Source organism: Pteropus alecto, unplaced genomic scaffold (assembly GCF_000325575.1).
Source record: "Pteropus alecto unplaced genomic scaffold, ASM32557v1 scaffold97, whole genome shotgun sequence".
NCBI lineage: Eukaryota > Metazoa > Chordata > Mammalia > Chiroptera > Pteropodidae > Pteropus > Pteropus alecto.
The window spans coordinates 1,590,819-1,611,307 of NW_006439713.1; positions in this window are offsets into that span (position 1 = coordinate 1,590,819).

Sequence of the window (20,489 nt, forward strand, 5' to 3'; positions counted from 1 at the left end):
TGAAAAAGGGTACAAGGATCACTCTGTGGTTATTTCCCAGCTCAGGTGCCCAGTGAGTCAGGACATCCCTTCTCGTGGAATGTCCCCAAGCGGGGCATTGAGTGCAGGGACCAGTGGCATCGTCCTCACCTCTGACAGCAGAGTCCCCAGCCTGGCACTAGGGCAGCCCCGACTTCCCACGACAGGCAGAGTCTGTGCCAGGTAGGACGGAACGAGATGGTCGCCAGGTGGAGCGTGCGTCCGGCGGGCCTGAACCTGGTTGGGGTGAGGAGTGTCGCCCTCCTCAGAGATGCCCCTTGTTCCGGGTGCTCGCCCACCCGCCCACGTCACCTCCGGCCACTGCTTCTGATCCGCCTGAAAGCCGCAGGCACAGCGTGTGCACAGGAGATTGTGGCTGGAGCTGCTCCTTTGTTTTTAATTTGATAATATTTACTCTCTGGGGACACAGCTCCATCAAACCTTATTCACAGTGTGTAAGGCACCTGCCTGGGGCTGTGGGGGGCGAGGCGCAGCACCCTCGGTGTTTGGGGTTCTGGAAGGTTCCAGAAGTGACCAGTTCTGGGTTTTCGATGATCCCAGAACAGCCACACATCACCACCACGAGCACCATAACAGCAACACAACACAGCCGCCACGCAGGCGGCATGGCCGCGCACAGCGGGACCTGGCCAGGAAGGCTCCGCGGCCCGGGAGGTGAGTCCCACGTGCTGAGTGGCCGCTAGTTTGGCCGACAGCGCCCTCAGGGGCCCGAGCTTCTCCCAGAGCAGCTGAGAGGTGCAGAGGTCACAGGAGTCAAGGTGAGACTCTAAACAAAGCAGATACAGCAAGGGACGAGGGACGAGGGACGAGGGATGAGGGGCGAGGGACGAGGGACACCCCAGGGATGGGACGAGGGATGAGGGACGCCCCAGGGACAGGACGAGGGACGAGGGACGAGGGATGAGGGACGAGGGATGAGGGACGCCCCAGGGACGGGACAAGGGACGAGGGGCGAGGGGCAAGGGACGAGGGATGAGGGACGAGGGATGAGGGACTCCCCAGGGACAGGACGAGGGATGAGGGACGAGGGACGAGGGGCGAGGGGCAAGGGACGAGGGACACCCCAGGGATGGGACGAGGGACGAGGGACGCCCCAGGGACAATTCCGCTTGGAGACGAGGGGCATCAGGACCCGGCTGTGCTCCGTTTGGGGTCCTCGGATCTCTCCTGTGCCTTGCACTGTTTCCGGGGCGGGTCTGACGGCTTCACGGGCTGCGCCCAGCCAACGCCCCCTCCAGCCAACGCCCCCTCCAGCCAATGCCCCCTCCAGCCAACGCCCCCTCCAGCCTGCGCCCCCGCATCTCGCTTCCAGCCCATGCCCAGGTGGCTCCTCCACCCACCTGGGGTCTGGGGCTAGGTCCCCTCCAAGGGATGCTCCGAAGTGGGGTTTCTCAGCCTCCTTGGGGGGCTGTCCTGAGGATGGGGCAGTCTGTTCGCGAGGCCAGCTGGATAACCTGTCTCCGTCAGCCGCCCCCGCCCGGCCTCCCTCCCTCTCCTGTCCCTCCGTCTGCTCCCGACAGTGCCCACCACTGAGGCAGAAGCGGGCACTCTGCCTCTGGCTCCGCTGTCCCCGAGCCTGGGCACCCAGCAAAGGTGCCCCCAGCCCCAGCCACCAAGCCCTGCTGCTAGGTGGGATCCGGAGGCCGCGTCACTCAGACATCTCATTTAACTTGCACTGCAACGTGTCAGGTAGCTGTGCTTGTCACCGAGGGAGAAAATAGTTCAAGGACCTGACTAAGTTCCCGACACTGGGGACGGAGGCGGGACTGTCGATGTGGCCCGGCCACCACAGCCACTCCCCAGGGAGCGAAGCGGAAGTAGTTTTGGGGGGCAGGTGGCGAGGAGGATCCCGTGGACCCCACATGCTGGGAGGCCCTCCGGGTCACCGGCAGAGGCCGAAAACCTCTGTGTGTGTGTGTGTCGTCCGTGTGCCTGTGCTATGCACGTGTCACGTGCACGTGTGTGCATGTGTTTCGTGCTGGTGCACGTGTCTCTTGAAGCTCGGAGCCCGTGCAGGCTGTGTCTCACGTGTGGTCACGCCCGCTGGTGGCGTCCAGTTCCACGGCAGTGACAGACGTGGCCCCCCGGGGACCATGCTGTGCTTGCTCGCGGTCACGGCCCCCGTGCTCAGTGCTGCACTGGTGGGCGGCCGCTCCATGCTTGGTGTTGCCCGAATCCGTGAATAATATTTGCATCCAAACTCCCGCAAAATGAAGCTGGTTCTGAAGTTGGAAACGCCGTGTTAACGGTCCCGAGACGGAGTTTCTCGAGGGGACTCTGAGGCTTCACTGTGTAGGACGCGACCTGCTGCATGGAGCTCGTCCAGGGTTGGAGAGAGGGCCCACGTGTTCACGGAGTGTGTGTCCCCCCGAGGAACGAGGACAGGAAGCGCCCGGCACGCGGGAGAGGTGGGTGTGTGTTCAGGGGTGGCTTGGCTCTGGTCGAGAAGTTCAGATCCCTGTCGGATGGATGGAGTCACATCAGGTGGTGACAGCTGCAATTTGGGCACTAAAACGTGCAGTGACAGAGGGCCAGGGAGGGGCGGGCCACCGGGCAGTACATGATCCTCCAAGGTGACAGTCCGCCGTCGAGGGTGTCTTAGGGGGATAAAGGCACACACGCGAGCACCTGAAGGAGGAAGGAGCTTGGTGGGTTTGGGGGGGAAGGGAAGACCAGGGCCGCGAAGGTCGATGAGAGAGAGCGGACAGCCCCGGAGCCGAGCTGGCCCTGGGATCTTGTTCCCTGTGTGGTGGGACGCCACAGGAGGGTCAACCAGAGGAGAGACCTGGCTTTATTTACCCCTTCTGAGGCTGTCCTCGGGGGGCAGGGGGATGGGACACAAGGTAAGAGCTGCCACCTTGTCACGCTCCGTGGCATCTTGTCATGCCGATGGAGGAAGGGGGATGGTGGACCCATCTGGGGACGTTCGGCAGCGAGAGCTGGTGGATCATCTGATGCACTGGACGCGGGAGACCAGCAAAGACCGAGACCCTGAGGTCGACTCGGCGACTTGAGACGGCGTTCTCATTCGTGGAGACGGGATGGCGAGTGGGTCAAGGCGGGGCCAGGCAGCGACATTTCTGTCGTGTTCAGGGGCCTATGACACTCGTAACTTAGCTCGAGTTCCCTCTAAAGGCCACCCTGTGACTAGAGCTCGCTGGGCTGGTCCCTCCCCCGTGGGCCTCTGGGCTCAGTGCTGCTGGGGAGTGGGGAGGGACTGGTCATCCACTGGCTCCGAGCCCCAGCCTCGGGGACCACCCTGGGGCTCGTCCGCTTCTCCGAATCCCAAGCACCGGTTGCTCCCACCTGGCCAGGTGAGTGGCCTCCTGCGGACATTCGGCAGCGAGAGCTGGTGGATCATCTGATGCCCCAGCCTCGGGGGCCACCCCAGGGCTCATCCGCTTCTCCGAGTCCCAGGCACCAGTCGCTCCCACCTGGCCAGGTGAGTGGCCTCCTGCGGATGCCCAGCTGCAGCAGCAGAGAGGTCCTGGGGCGGAGGGCAAGGTGCACGGGGTGCTTTCGGCTCCTCCCGTGAGCAGCTGGTTGTGCCTGAGCCAAAGGCGGCTGAGGGGCTGAAGGTGGCAGGACATCAGGCCCCGGGGACAGTCGCACACATGAGCCCGGAGCTCGGAGAGAGGCAGGAAGCGAGGGCAGACGAGGTAAGTGGGTGTCATAAAATGCCGAGAAGTTACATAAGGACAGAAGAGCCGTCTGCAAGTCACCGGTGACCTCGGCAGAGCTGGCTTCAGTACAGTCGTGAGAAGCACTCTGATTGGAGGGTCGCAGAGAGGCTGCGGATTGCTCCCAAGACCTGGGCTCTAAGGAGCAGAGGTGAGGAGAGGCGGAGACGCTGGCACCTGCCGAGAGCCTGAGCTGGAGGAGGGGACCCTCCTGTGTGCCCCGAGGTCCCTTCCTGCCCCCGCCTCACGGGCGTCTTCCATGTGACGCCTCGCAGCCCGCCTGCACTGTCATGGTTGAGGAAAGTGAGCCTTAGGTCACATGGCTGGTCCCCGTTCAGATGGCTAAGGGGCAGGGAGGGGGTCTGAACCCAGTGCCAGAGACTGTGGTGTCTCACTTCTTCCTGTGACAACATGGGAAGATAATTTGAGCAAATAAGGTACGAGGGTCACAGTTAGAAAGGTTCTCATTTCTCCACTTTTCCCAACACCAATGCTCGCCGGATAGCGCTGTGTGATTGTGGCAAGTCCAACCGATCGCAAGAAGGAGCAAAGGATGAAGCAGAGGAGAGAAACTGGCCCAGCGGGCGTCTGCTCGCCCGCCGACGCGGCTGCCTGGAGAAATCGGTGCATGTCCTGCTTAGAGCCTTGAAATCCGAACGCGGATTGCGGGCGGCACCCGGGGAAAACGGTCCCCCCACAGGAGCCTTTCCCGGCTTTGAGCCGCTATCACCAACGATGGCCGCTCACTGACCAGCAGATGTCACTATAATGTAGGGCAGGCCGGACGCTGCATCCAAACCGATCTGCTCTGGGGAAAGGTTCTCAGACGCCAGGGTCCCCGAGTCTAAAGGACCACCTGGACCTGCAAACCAGGGTCTTGTGTTCTTGCCTTTGCAGAGCAGGAGACGTGTTGAAGGAAAACCACTTCCTGTTCCAAAGAAAATGCAAACAATAGTCAAAGGTCTAAAGAAAATAGAAAGCAAATATTTTCGTATGTTAATCTCATCCAAAGTTCCGAAGGCTAAAAAAAGGCGAGGAAATCTGATATAATATGATATTTGAGAACATTCTAGAAATACGTTCGTGTCCGTGAATGACGTCCACAGCATATTATTGATGTTTTTTTAAAAAAGAGACTAAATTAGCGTGTGTAATGTAATTCTTTTATAAAATGTACATTCTATACGTTCTAATTTAAAAATCGAAGATATTTTCTCTTGCACAAAAGTAATAAAGTTCTTAAAAAGACAAATGGTGTGGCTTCTCTCTTGCAAAGTGGCACACCTGGAAGCATTGTTAAACGTTCTTCATGGTGACAGGAGGTTCAAGTTGGTCATTCTTGCTCGATGTCCATCCCTCTCTGAAGCTACAAAGGAAGTAGATCGGTTACCGCCTTTAGAACTTGTCCCATATTTCTCGTTCTTAGATTTTTCTAGAACTTGTCCCATATTTCTTGATCTTAGATTTTTCTAGCCCAGCACAAGGGGAACAAACGCTCGAGAAAAGTTAGCTGAACAAAAAGATGAATATGCTTTAATCATGTTCCACAGGAGTTTACGCCCCGTGGAGAACAAAACATAACACACGAATAATTCTGGGAAATGCGGTTACTGCTGTGCTTTGCCTGAGATACTCTGCTTCCTGTCCCTCCTTACCTGGCCAGCGTGTGCCTCTGCACCAGCACCTGGGGCAGCGTTCCCGAGCCCCTCGCACTGCCCGAGGGCGGCATTCACTGTCTCTCCTGCTTCTCTGTCTCAGGGCCTTTGCACAGCCAGAGCAAAGTGCCAGGCGATCGGTGTGCCCAGAGCATCCCCTCCTTGGTGGCGGATGGGGGATGGTGGTGGACGCCCGGCTCTTCACCTCTTGGCGGGACACCCTGGGGGCATGGACCACACAGCTCCCAGACGTCCCCACGGGCTTGGGCCTGGCGCCCACAGTGACACCCATGCACTGTGCACGGGTCTCTCCCCTTCTCTGTCTTATTTCCCTGCCTCCACCTGTGCTCGCGGGGTCACCTCTGAAATAAACCGTGAGCTCAAATCCTTGTCCCAAGGTTGCCCCCGGGGCAGGGCTGCTCCCCACCCAGCACGTACCAGACTGCTTTAGATCTGCCCGGTTTCTGGTCTGTGTCCCTCCCGGCCCGTGAGCTCCGTGAGTATGGGGGCCTGGACCATCTCCAGATGTCACTGTACGACATCGGCTCGAAGGAAGGGGAGCTTGCTTGCCCCTTTCTCTGCCTGACTAACTGGAGAATGATTTTGCTCGAAATCTACTTCTGAGCAGAGAAGGCCAACAAGTTTTCGTTATCCACCCCACCCCAGATCTTCTCTCTTCTGGGTTTGGATACCGACTCCGGCATCTATTGTCCTGTAGGAGCTGGCTCGTCCTGCGCCGTGTCCCTTCTGCCTGAAATGCCCCTACCCCCGACTCCCTCCTTTCCCAGCTCTGACTTCTACTCATCCTTCCAGGCTTCCTTCATCCACAGGTCACTGTGCCTCTGCTGCTTCCCCGCACACTGGTGGTGTCTGTTACCACCACCAACACTTGTCCTATCGGCTAAGGCAACAGAGGCCAGAGCCGGAACAGCCTCATTGTGCATCTCAGCTCCATCCCCCACGACGTGTGTGGCTCTGGTGAGTTAATTAACCAACTACTCCTTCGGGACTCAGCTTTGACACCCACTCTGAAGACGCTTTGTTGAAAGAAAGGTCCGCAGAGGCCGGCCCTCCTCCCTGTGCCCGTCTCTGTTGCCGACCTTGACAATGACGTTTTTACTGTTATCGTCAGTTTCCTCTCTGTCTTTCCCACGAGATCGTCTTACTTTCCTTCTTAGCAATTGCTCTGAGTTTACGGTAAGTACTTTAAACAGCGTAGTCCCTCCCACGCTGCGGCTTCTCCGTACGCTTTATTTCTTCAAATGTTATAATCCCACAGTTACTGTTTTTGCTTTTAGCAGTTCATTAAGTTTTAAAGACATTGTTATGTTTAAAAATTTTATGCCTACCGTCGTTTTGCCTAATTTTTTTTTTTTGGTTTCTGGAATTCTCTATTCCTTCATGAATATCTGAGTTTCCACCTGGTATCATTTCATTCTCTGTGAGAAACTTCTTTTAGTATTTCTGGCTGTCCGGATGTGCTGGTGACAAATTCTCTTAGCTTTTGTTTGTTGGAAAAGGCTCTTTTTTCCCTTTTACTTTTGAATGATATCGTTTTGTGATATAAAATTTCAGGTTGACGATGTTTTTCTTGATTAAAAAAATTTTTTTTTATTACTGTATGGCCTCTTGTTTTTTTCTCCGATGAGGAAGAAAGGGGTGGTGTTTGTATCATCTTATCATTGTCTCTCCGTATATAATACGCCTTTTCGTTTCCTCTCTGGCTGGTTTTAAGATGATCCGTTATCACAGGTTCTCGGCAATTTGATTATGAAATGGTTTTCTTTGTGTTTACCCTCCCTAAGAGTTTGTGGGCTTCTGTTTTTCCTCAAATCTGGAAATATTTGACCATTATATCTTCGACATTTTTTATGCTCTAATATCTCTTTTCTCTCCTTCTGAGACTGCAATTATTTGTTTATTGGGTGACTTTATCTGTCCCACAAGTCACTGAGGATCTCCACATTTTTCTTCAGCCTTTTCTTCCTCTCTTTTGAAAAGTTTAGATAATTTCAGTTGCTCAGTCTTCAAGTTCAATGATCTTTTCTCCTAAGGGCTCAAAACTGCTGTTAGATCCGGCCAGCGAACATTTGATTTTACGCACTATTTTACTTTTGTTCTAGAATTTCTACTCTCGTCTTTTTTCTAGTTTCCACTTCTCCGCTGAGCTCCCGCTTTGTTCCGTCATCACGGCCATGTTTTCTCTTTAAGTCTGTGACTATATTTGTAATAGCTGAGTCAAAGTTCTTTTCTACTAATTCCATGATTCTTGTTATGTGTTTCTTCCATGAAGAGTGTTGAGTTTTGTTCTGATGAGTAGCTAATTTACTTGTAGTTTGGCATGAGTCTTTCAAGGCTTGTTTTTCAGTTTTGTTAAGGTGGCTATGGAGTAGCTTTCATTCCAGGGCTAGAGATTCACAGTTTCTGGGTCTTGGCATGTCTGAGGTGTCAACCGAGTCCCCAAGGTGTTCACTGGATCTCTTGCTTCTGGCAATTTGGAGCACCCATGTCTCCCAGCTCTTTGCAAGTTCTGGAATCTCTGTCTGGCTCACAGGTCTTTACGGGGCCTTTCAGAGTTTCCTAGTGTACCCGCAGCTTAGTATTCGGCCAGACTCAAGGGGATCCCCACACAGATTTCTAGAGGCCCTTCCGTGGGGTCCCCTCCTGCCTTGCTCCCTGTGTCACACGCCGTCACTGTCTCAGCAGCAAATGCCCAGCTTCGTCTCCTCTGCTCAGCAAGGCTGCTGTGCTCTGCCTGGGCCCGCCTTCTACGTGCCGAGACCTGGAACATGCCTCGAGGCAGAGCCCTGGGGAATCGTAGGACCTACCTCGTCTGCCCTCTTTCAGAGACTCAGTCCTGTCGTGTTTGGTGGCCAACATCTGCAAACAGTTGTTTCATGTACTGTGTACGGTTTTATAGTTCTTTATGATGGGGAGGCTGGTCAGGTAGCACTCACTCCCTTTGACTTAAGAGTTCAGGAGGCAGAGACAGGGTTTTTAAACCTGGATTTCGCCAGCCCTTGTAGAGACACAGGCTCATTCTGATACCTGTGTTAAGGTGAGTAACCCAAAGTTGCCCCCTCATCTTAGTCCCGAGAACCTGTGGATTTGTTACCTTATGTGGCACAAAGGACTTTGCAGGTGAGGTTAAGTTAAGAATGTTGAGATGGGAAGATTACCCTGGATTATTGGGGTGTGCCCGAGTGATCACAAGGTCCTCGTAAGAGGCAGGCAGGGGTGGCAGAGCCAAAAGAGGAGATGCGATGGTGCAACTTGAGGTCAGAGCGATTCGCTCTGAGCATGGAAGACGGGGTCGCGAGCCAAGGACTGCAGGCGGCCCCCAGATCCCAGGAAGGGCATGGGAAGAGATTCTCCTCGGAAGCTTCCGGAAGGAATGCAGCCCTGCAACTCCTTGATTCTACGCTTCCGACTTCCAGGACTGTGAGAGGACAAATTTGTATCGCTTTAAACCACAGTCCGTGGTGTGTGTTTGTTACAGCAGCCACGGGAAAGTAATAGGATGCCTTATAAATATTTGTCGAATGGCCTGAGTGGAAAACGTCTGCGGGAAACTGGGGTTGCTCAACATTAATGCCTTGCTGGTAACTAGCTAACAATTCTTTACAGTTTTTGACGAGTTAGGTATAGAACAAAACGAGACCCCTTCAGAAGATGCTGAGCCGAGAGAGGCAGGAAAAGACCCCAAGACGCAGACTGGGGCGTGGAGTCTGGAACGTTCCCTGCATCTGTGGAAATAATTCTTCTCCAACATCTGTCTCCCAAATCTCAGCTCAGCTCCCGAAGTCAGGTCGGGGACCTTCGATGCAAACGTTTTAAGGTCATCGACTATATTAGTGGGGATGGAAACCATTGTCCAGATACATTATATTTCGTAGATAAGTTTAAGTGACTTGAATAAACTCACCTGAGATGGGACTCACACCTAGGCCTTTTTGACCCTCAGGCTCAGGGCCTGAGCCACCGTGCAGTGCGGCCGTCACAGAGAACGCAGCCCGTGTGAGCATCGTGGGGACATTGCCCCCGTCACCCAGCTTTGCCTGATTGGCTACTGAGCAAACACTGTCACAATCCCTGAGTCTTTACATTCATCCTCTTCAGGAATAAACTACTTGCCTACTTTACTTCTCAATTTTCCTTCCTTGGGAATAGAATCTGGCTCTGTTAACCTGAAAAGAACTATTTATTCACATCACTGGGCCGGGCCCCTCCTTAGCTCCTCTTTTGGTACTCGCTCCTCTATGAGGTGCTAAAACACTCACCCCCGCAAGTGAATAAAAGAAAAGAGGCCTCGGGGCTCTTTGCAGCCTCATCTCTCTCTGCCAAGAATAGCTGGGAGTTTATGGCTAGAAGCCACGCCCCGCGAAGGCCACAGATGCGACTCTTACCCGCGGTCTGCGGGTGGTGGGCGCTGTTCTGCCCATACGTGGCAGCTGCCCCTCCGCGATGCTTCATGTAAACCTGGGTCCCTGAGCTAGGAATTCGTCTGCTTTCGTCCCCACGGCCTCCACGCTCCAGGCTCCAGGCTCAGTGTGATTATAAATAGCTCTCTCTGTTCCAGGGCAAGTAATTCGAGGCTCACATTCTAGTTGCCACTTGCCTGTAATGACGTCACACATCCGCACACACCGCATGAGTTTTCAAGCAGAAGTGACAAACCTCAGCTCGCCGACGCTCGAGACTGGTCCTTGGCTGAGGCAGCCGTGTTTCTTCTCCTTCCCAAGAAATGGATCTCAGGCCAGATTTCGGCAGTTATGGGATATTATACGCAAGATTCAAACAGCCACTTGGAGAAAAGCGGGGGAGACGTCCCGGCACGTTGGAAGCTGATCTTTCCTGGCATAACCGAAAGGCCGAGGGGGAGACAGCAGAGTGGGGAGCAGTTCTCGATTAAGCCACGCGCCCCAAATCGGCACTAGATGTGCTACTCTCTTCAGCAAACTTGCCGTGTGCTTGGGCGTGGATGGTGACTGTAACGCTCTCGCTGAAGATTTGGTTGACGGTGTCTTATGGGGGACACATGTTCATTTAGCGCTTGCTCTAGCAACCAGATGCCGGCCAGGTTGTAGGCCATATTTCTGGCTATTGTGAAAAGCATACAGACCTATTGCTAAGAGGATTGTCTTTGCTTGATGTGTGCTGATTTCCTGTTAGCATTTGAAGTCGATTTTTTAAATTTCGATTTGGCATTAAATATTAGGTACCCTCCCTTTCCTCTGAAGGACAGAAGGCCTAATGAATGCAAAAGATCTCATGTGGACACCCGGTGAGCCGTCTCCAAATCGAATGTGAAAACATGATTGGTGACATGTACTCTGTGAAAGATTTATGTTCGAAAAAAAGCAAGAGGTTTGCTTAGACAGACGACCCGATGTGTTTTTTTCTGCATCCATTTGGAGGATGCCCTTGCCTCGGGCACTCGGCCGCTCCACGCGGCGTGAACTCCTGGGGAAGCAGTCATCCCTGGTGCGTTAGTTCATTCACTCGGTAAATAGTCAGCATCTATCGTGTGCCAGGCTGAGTTCTCGATGCTGAACAGAATCCCCGCCTCATGGAGCTTACATTCCAGGGGCTCTGTTTCTATGACAGCGGAGAGCTGCCGGGCATGGCTTCCTCAAGGCTGGACACCTCCGGCCCCATCTTCTCTGGACCGTGGTTCGCTCTGGTCCTTCTGGTGCAGAGTCCACCGGCACCGTCACCGCCATCTTGAACCTCACGCATTTGTTGCCACCAACACGCACGTGCAGGGTGGGCCAATCTCGCCCGTGGCTGCATGCGCCCTGTCTGCGCACGCATGCGTGCCAGCCCCTGCTCTTACCTCGTGTTTCTCCATTTACGTGTTCCTTTTTTTGGGCCCCCACCCCCCACTTCCGTTTGCCCTTTCTCCGGACGCCATCATATTCTAGCAATGTGTTTAATGGGTGTCTTTTAATTTGAAGGTAATCTTTTTAAAAGATGTATTCTTGTTGCCTGGGTCCGTATTTTAATTTTATGTAAATGACGAAGACTGTGGCCTCTTGAGCCACACAGCTTGGCTTCGAATCCAGGTGCTGCCATGTACCTTCGGTTGAACTTGATCTACTTGCGTTTCCTCTCTCGTCTGTTTCATCCCCTATAAAGCGGAGCTGCTAATAGTGACCCACGGCACTGAGTTGTTTCTATGACAATACGAGATCACATTAGTTAATACGAGTAAAGTTCTCGGAAAGGGGTCTGGTAGACAGTCACTTCATCTGAGAGTCAGCTGCTGTCATCACTGGTCTGTCTTAAAGGCAGGCTGATCTTCCTAGTCCCCACCAAAGCTAGAGAAAGAAGCACTGATTACTTGATTAACATTTGCTGACCTGACCCACCCCTCATTGTTGCTCACCAGTTGTTGTGTGGGTGACCCTGGGGTTAGCTGCTCAGCCCCGTAGCCGCATAAGTGACCCCTCCAGGCGGAAAACAACTTAATGACATTCCCTGAGCAGGGCTTTTGGGCAGGACTTCTGTGGTTAGAAGTCTGAGTCCGATGAGGACATGGAAGCCACACAGCGGGCGAAACGGGAGATTTAATAGAAAGAACTCCCGGCTGTAAAAGAGGAATTGCCAGATGGAAGAGGGTGCCCAGAAAGGGCAGACCCAAGAGTTCGGAGCTCACCGGAGAGGGTGTGGCTTGGTCACCGGGCAGCAGGAAGGTGGCTGGTCTGGAGCTGCTGGGCAAGCCGCAGAACACCCCCAGGCGTGCAGGGGACGTGGGCGTGGTGGACACAGGAGCCCTTAAGCACAGCGCTGCGGGGGACGGCAGCAGGGAGGTTGGCACCAGGCTGAGGCCGCAAGGTCTCAGAGGGAGCCGTGCTGGGCCCATGCCTGCCGCCTGCTCTCCAGGCTGTCCTCACGCCTACGCCTGGACCCTTTGTCCACTGGAAAGAGCAGGAAGCCTCTTCCTTTTACGTGGCCCTCCAGCTCACTCTACTGTGCTTCTTTTAAAGGAGAAACGCTGGAAGGAATGTCACGGATGGTCACAGAGCGTGACCTGTAGAAGGGTGTGTGAACTTAAAAACAAAAAGGCCGTTTAGAGTGAGAGGCAACAAGCATTTACCTGAGATCGATGGGAATAGCTATTTGGGAATCATTAATTCAGGCAGAAGCCCGAACGCTATTCTGATCTGGAGATAAAGGTGAGGGGTGTCTGTGCGGAAGGGCAGGGGGACAGTCTCGTCCACAGACGGGAGGCGTCGCTAGTGGCACAGATAACATAACAGGGCGATGCTAATTCTGAACAGGGTTTTAATTTCAGTCCGGCCGTCATAATATCTGCTTTCGTGCTATCCTTGCAAACAGTCCTTTAGGATCCAAGGTCGCTCAGGCCCAACAAGAAGGTTATTCCACGCTGTTCTAACACCCAAAGGTTTGAGGCACGAGACGTGCGAGGCCTTGTCTCCGGGATGGTGGCTCAGCTCCACGTTATCGTGGTCCCATACGTACTGTCGTTTGTAGGTGTGTTCATTGCCGAGAGACAATAAATCGATGTCGTCCACTCACTATGGAAGACGTCACCTGGCTGAGTCATGGGGAAACCACCCATCTGCATCTGACACTCAGCTCTCCTGGAAAACTGCTAGACTGTGTCCAATATTTATGGAAGCACCTACTGAGAAGGTTATTCCACCCTGTTCTAACACCCAAAGGTTTGAGGCACGAGATGTGCGAGGCTGTGTCTCCGGGATGGCAGCTCAGCTCCATGTTACTGTGGTCCCATACGTACTGTCGTTTGTAGGTGTGTTCATTGCCGAGAGACAATAAATCAGTGTCGTCCACTCACTATGGAAGACGTCGCCTGGCTGAGTCATGGGGAAACCCACTCATCTGCATCTGACACTCGGCTCTCCTGGAAAATTGCTAGACTGTGTCCAATATTTATGGAAGCACCTACTGTGTGCCAGACTCTGTTCTGGGTGCCGAGGGGTCACAGTGAGAAAGATGGGTAAGGGTCACATTTGAGAGAGGGAATTAGATACATCGACCAATGCACAGGAAATGTCAGGGGCTGGTCAGTGCGTGTTGGACAGAACAAGATGGCGGCTGCTCAGGGACGCAGCCCCCGAGGTGTGACATTGAACGTGAGGTCTGACCGTCAGAAAGGGACCTGCCAGGCGAGGACGCGGAGGGAAGGCTCCCAGGAGCAGGAGCTCACCCTGAAATGCAAAACTGTGCCCTAGAAATCCCCAACATTCATAATCTAGCAACCTTTCCATTTTACAGATAAGAAAATTACACGAGTTGATAACTGAAGGTATCACTTTACATATGTTTACATTCTATTTTGACATGCATTAAAACAATGACAGCACTTAAATCGCGTTGCTGCGTTTCCCCGGGGATTCTTAGACTTTCCGGGTGACAATTTATTTGCGGCTCAGTCTCGGGTCTGCTCACACAGGGTCTCTGGTGAGAGAGGAGGGGCCCCCTTGCGTGTCCTTCATCCCACGCTTCTCACAGACAGGTGTCTTCTGCTTCCTCTGTCCACACTCCCTGCCCTCCGGGGGACCGGTCTCAGAGGACGTCAGCCCTGTGGCTCCTTTGCCAGAGGCTCCATTAAGTCCTTTTCTCCTAAGAAGAGCTCCGTGACTCAGAGCTGTCCCTCACCGTCCTTTCCATCTCTGCCCGTCAAATCTCGGATGCAGTCGATTCCCACCGCTCAGACAGGTGTCACAGAGAGCACGGGAGCCGTTCCGAGCCAGCCTGTTAGAGGACGACGTGCTGTAATGTGTTAACCCATCCCAGGCGAGTCGGGGACAGAACGGTCATTGCTACAGGGATGCCTTGGCCTCAACCGCAGGCAGCTGGGTGACATATCTGTGGGTCAGGTAGCGGAGTCACTCTGCCACGTGTGCTCCGGGCCGGTCCAAGATCAAGCAAAATGAGCCCCCTTTCTTTCGTGTGTGTGTGTGTGTGTGTGTGTGTGTGTGAGATCCAGTGGTATCATTTTATTTTCTGTCCCATTGGACTTGTTGACACACACACACACACAGTAAGAAATAAATGGATAAACAAAACGCGGTACATACGTACAATGGGACGGTTTTCAGCCTTAAAAAGGAGGGACCTTTTGACACACTCTACAACAGGGTTGAACCTCGAAGACATTATGCTGAGTGAAGTAAGCCGGTCACAGAAGACAAATACTGTGGATTCCACTGAGGTGAGCTCTCTAAAGGAGTCGAAGTCACAGAGACAGTGGTAGGACCCAGCGGCGGGTGCCAGGGACTGGCGGAGGCCACGGAGAGTGATCACCGAATGGGTGCACAGTTCAGTTTGGGGAGACGGAATGTTCTGGAGATGGATGGTGCTGATGGTTGCACACCAACGCGAATGTCCTTAACACGGCTGCACGTACACTTAGAAATGGCTAAGGTGGTAAATTTTATATTCTATGTATTTTACCGCAGTCGAAATAAAATAGGAAGGACACGTGAGCTGCAGCTGCGGGCTGCTGGTTTTGGTGGAGGGAACGGGGAGGAAGGGGAACGTGCTTACTCCCCAAAGCCGGCACTGCGTGGGGACGGACCCGTGCTCTCTGGGGTGGCTCCTTAGTGAGGGAACGGTTACGGTTGCTTTCTTGGTGACTGTTCATCAATGACTTTCTTCCTCTCCCGACGCGGCCTGAACCCAGAGCTTCACAGCTGGGGTCAGGCTGTGGCTCCGAGAGTCCCCTGGCCCGGACTTTGGGACTTCGGCAGAGCAGAGGCGTGAGACATTTGCCTGTGAACAAACTGCCGGCCAGAGACGGTCCTCGTGCTTCTGGCCGAGTGGGTGCATGGCAAGCACGTGGTCTTCGGCAAGGTGGGAGAGAGCGTGGATATTGTGGAGGCCGTGGAGCGTTTGGGGTCCAGGAATGGCCAGACCAGCAAGAAGATCAGCACTGCTGACTGTGGACAACGCTAATCAATTTGACTTGTTTTATCGTAACCACCAGACCATTCCCTCTGGAGCTTGCGAGAGCACCCGCACCCCGCCCGCTCGGAACGCCCCCTTGGGATCGGCTCTCGCTGCGGTTTTTTGGGTCCTGGGTTTTCCTCGTACCTCCAAGTCTAGCTGGGTTGCGGAGTTAAGTTTACGATTATGAAATAAAAGTCAAACAACAAAACAGCAACAAATCTGGCCTGGCGGCTGCTGTCAAGAAACGTTAGTGGCGCGGGCGCTTCCTTCGTCACCCCGGCGTCGGAGAATGGTTTACCAGCATAAATGGCAGCTTGTGGCAGATCGTGCCTCCTATTGTGACAGATCGTGCCTCCTACTGCATGCGTCCCCGTGCTCCGATTTGGTTGAGCCCCAAGCACATCGCCACGTGCCTGTCCTCAAAAGACTTTGCTGGTCACTGCCATTTCCCAGAATGTATGTAAAGAGATGCTATTCCCTATCACCGTGTCCCTCCCCGACATATAAAAAACACATTTGCCAATTAGCAAGCTACAGATGGGGGGGCCAAACCAAGTGTCTGGTTGACCGACGCCGTTTCAAAGAGTAGGTTTTGTGAGACTCCTGATTACCACTGCATCTGACATGATAGAGCATTTCATATTCATTCTGCGGAAGCATTTGATTAGTCAGACGTCTATGCGCTCTGACAGGGGCAAAACTAACTAAGACTTGGAACCCTAGGATCCCTGGACGAAGGAACAACCACACGGCAAAAGTCTTTGGCGTTGGTGTATCGCTATGGCCTTTGAAAAAGCCCAGTACCTGTAAGAAATGTCAAAAACTCCAATGGCACGTTAAAAAATTGTGGTCGCAAATGCTCACAAGGCCAGTGTAGACACGCCTAGCTAAATGTATCAGGTGCTCACTGATACGTTTCACCAGGTACGATTTCCTCCGATCTGAGAGGAGACGCACCTGGAATGGACAACTCGGTGACCGTCACTTCTCATGCACTGCCCACATTCTGCTTACCCACTTTATTTTTCACAGAGTTTATGGAATTAAACAGCCCTCAGGATACGTATATTCGGAAGGTATTAAGATGTCGATCGAAGAAACGCACAGCAAATTCACAACAGGGGTTATTTTTGGGGAAGGAAGGAAGAGAATGAAGTCAAAGTGGGGTAAAAAAAATGGACTTCAACTCTATCGGTAATATTTTATTCACCTTATTGAACCCTATTGTTTAATTCTCAGGAACAGAGTATAGGGGCATTTACTGTATTATATATGTTTTTACTGTAAATTAAAAAATGCCCATAGAACCACAAGTCACGCGCATCCCGGGTCCTGGGCACTTGCTCTCTGACAGCGTCGTGGCCACACCTGTGCCGACCCTTCTCCACGTGTTGGTGGCTTCGTCTTCCTGCCCCCGGATGTCAGCCCTCTCTGGGGCTGTCCAAGGACCTTTTTGCAATTTGCACGAACTCCCGAACTATCTCAGGTACGTCTATGTTTTCAATAATAACCCATCCCGATAATCCTCCAAATGGTGTTTATATCCTAGAACTTTCTCCCGAGTTCCCGCCCAGATGAGCCAGCCTTGCCCATGACACACCTCCATCGGGTGTGCCAGGAGAGTCTCAGACTCAGGTGTGTTCAAAATGGAAATGGACTCCCCGCCCCTTAACCCTGCTTTGCCTCCTAGAATTTCTGTCTCCAAGAAAATGGTAACATCTTCCGTCAAATCACCCAGGCCAGAAACCTGGATGTTTTCCTTGGCTTCTGTCTCTTTCTTCCCGACTTTCCACGTTCCATCTTTTACCTCCCGGTGTCGTTTCTAGAAGAATCTCTTGCACGCATCCAACTGTCTCCACTTCACAAGTCCCCTCTACACCCGTCTTGGACCTGGGTCATCGTAACAGCTCCCAACTGGTTCCAGACAAGAGCCTTCCCAATGCGCCCTGCACCACAGCCAGAACGGGGCATCGGAGACGCAGATACGGTCACGTCTCAATGTGCGGAAACGCATCAAAGCGCCACAGGCCCCCGTCCATGCTGGGGGACGCCTTCCTGTCCAGCCCCGCCTCTCGCCTCTGGGACGCTCAGCGCTACCGCGGCCGACCGCTCTCAGCCCACGCGCGTGGTGCCCGTTCTCGTCATGGTCTCTCCCTCCCCGTGCCTCTCTGGCTGCTGAGCTAAGCCTGTGTCCTTAGCTGTCTCCTTCGTCCCTGCCTGGGAAGCCCTGTCCTTCCTCGGTCCCCGTCCTTTGTCGACCAAGCCGCCTCTTGTCATCCATCCGTCAGGACTGAATACGGTCCCCGAGCCCCTCGCGTGCACGTCCCCAGAGCCTCATTACTCACTGCGCCTCTCTCTAATTTGTCGGCTTTGACGTGTCCCCCTGTTTTGTGTGCTGCTGTTCTTGGTGGTTACCCCAGGAAAGGCGCTTCCTAAATGTTTGTCCGGTGAACGGATAAGTGAGGGTTTGTGAGCGTTAAGTGGAGTACCACACGTGGCCCGCACCCAGCCCATCCAAAACCAGGGGGGTAGTCCGACCACTTTGGGTCACTCGAGTGCGTGGGGTCGCGCTGTGTGTGCCCTGCGGTCTGGCTCCCTTCACTCAGCGGGGTGTCCTCCGGGTTCATCCGCGTCGTCGCATAGGTCAGGACCTATGTATTAAGGCCAAGAGTGGGACGGTGACTCCCAGGGGCCGGGGGAGGGGACGAGGGGTGTTAATGCAAGGTGCGAAGGTTCCAAAGTGCAGGGGGCTTGAGTCCTCGGGATCCACCGCACAGCGCTGTGTCTGGAGTTCCGAATTCTGTATTAGATACTTAAAATTTTGCTAAGAAGGTAAATCTTATGTTACACGTTCTTGTCCCGCACAAAAATCCGGGGGCGGGAGGAAGCTTTTGGAGGTGAAGGGTGTGTCTGAGGTGTTGCTGGTGGCACTTTGTTCGCGGGAGTGTGGGTGCGCCGAACGCGTCGAGTCGTGTCCGTTAACTGTGTCCAGCTTTCTGTAAGTCAGCCGAGTGGTTTTAAAACATAAGATTACAGGCAGAGGGGCTTGTCCCTTTTAAGAACGATGATGCTAAGCCTCAGTGCACAGAGGTCGGTGCCCCCGTGCGGGGCACAGTGGGCGCAGGAAGGTCACGGCAGGACCGTGCCTGCCAGGGCTGCTGCTCTAGGAAGGGGTCAGGGCGCGTGGCAGCTCGGCTGCCCTGCAGAAATGGTTCAAGTCGTAGCTGGATGCAGCGTCCTGTCCCTCGTGGGGAATGTCACCTTGTTTTACATCAAAGCATGAGCCAGCCGCTGCTCAAGGAGACGCCGAGGGGCTTCTCCGGTCGTTGGAGAAGACATCGTCTCTGGCCTTGGCGAAGGGCCGACCCTTTGACCTTCACATGGCGCCGGGGCCTGTGGGAGGCCGGAGGTCGTGACGAGGAGGAAGAATGCAGAGACTCACTTTTAGGGAGTTTACGGACATGTTTAAGCCTTTTCAGGGCACTGTGTGGAGATGCCCCACCACTCCGTTTGTTGACTGGCAGAAGAAATTCGGCTTTTGCACGGATTTTGTGCGCGTTCTTCCCGTTTCGTCATCTGCAAAGCGAGGCTGTTTTCTCTCCGTCTTAGAAAGGCGCACGTGGAGTGACAGGAACTGTTCCTTCTCACTGGTGTGTGCTGGGCCCCCGGCCATTTCCTGTTAACCATAGACCCCACGGCCCTGGGCAGTGGAGCCACAGGTGCCTGGAGCCTCGGGTGGAACACGGAGCACCTGCTGCCGGGCAGCTCTGGGCCAGTTACCTCGGTATCACACAGGTGTCTTCGGTTTCGGTTTGGGCCGGAGCCAACAGAAAGGGGGATTCGGCAGGGAGACGAGCTTGCTGTCGCGTTGTTAATTAGCGGGAAGCAGATTCTTCCACTGGGGAACAGAGAGGCAGGCTGCAGGCCCTGGAACCAGGCCCCGGGGCCCCCAGACGCCCCGGCGCTTCCCACCGAGTCAAGCAGTGTGCCCCGGCTCCTTACCTGCAAACGGGGAAGGCGATACTTTCGACCTCACCGCCTGTCTACTTAGCTACTGAACTTCTCCGTGTAGATAGTTGTTTTTCTTCCTTAAATGCGGTGGTTGTTTTACTTGCACAAATGTTGGTTTCTATTGTCTTACTGCAAACTTATTTTACAAAAATCGCCTTGGAGGCATAAAAGCCACCGCGTGCGTCCCAGCTCTCCACAAAGTTTCCCCTCCCCCTCCCCCTCCACTCACTTCCCTTTATTCCTTTACTCAATTATGTTAAAAATTTTTAATTATGTTTTTAAGTCAGATGCATGATTTAGAAATAAATTTAGATGCCTAAATTAAATAGATTATTGTTCTAACGAATCCCAACGGAATCGTTCTAATAAATTCAAGCGAATCCCCATTAAGCGCAGTGTGGGTTTCCCACCAGACCCTACGCAAACACTCTCTCATCTCCACGCTCTGTCGTGGGCCTTCGTTTCTCTCTGGCCACGGCCCCTTGACCCTTTCTCTCCATCCTTTTTCTAACTGCTTGTCCACGCGCCTACGCATCTGTCTCGACAAGTTTCTTGCATTAATTTAATCATATATCGTCATCATCTTTCGACACCTGTGCCTACGCATCGTTTTGGAAACAATTGCATTTCGGTTCATGTGTGAATGTAGGTTGTTTCCATGACTAATCTCGTTAACGGCCACGAACAAAGCTGCAGCGAATAGCCCCTCACGCCGCGTCTTTGCTCACTCGCGCTATTATTTCTTCGGGATAGAAATGACGTTATTCGGACAAAGGGCGCATATGGAAAACTTTGGAACCGACTCATTTCTCCCTCTTTAAAATGTTTGCGTCCTTTGCGCGTCCACCAAGAGTGTGTGAAAATGACGATTTCCTTACGGCATCACCGACGCAAATGTTCTCAAGCTTTAAATTTGAGGTCAAGCTTATTTTTGGAGATTTTATGTATTTTGGGGTACTTTGTGGACGGCCTTTTCGTTTTGCACTCAGTTTTGTGTGTGTAATGTTTGTACGTTTAATCTGTATCTTGCCCTCTTTGAACTCTGCTATTGGTGTCTCGTAGTTTTATTTTATTTATTTTTATTTTTCTTTCTTTATTTTATTTTTTAGGTGAGGCAATCCTTGGTTGACCTCACAGATTGCAAAGACCTTGTCAGCTTACAATC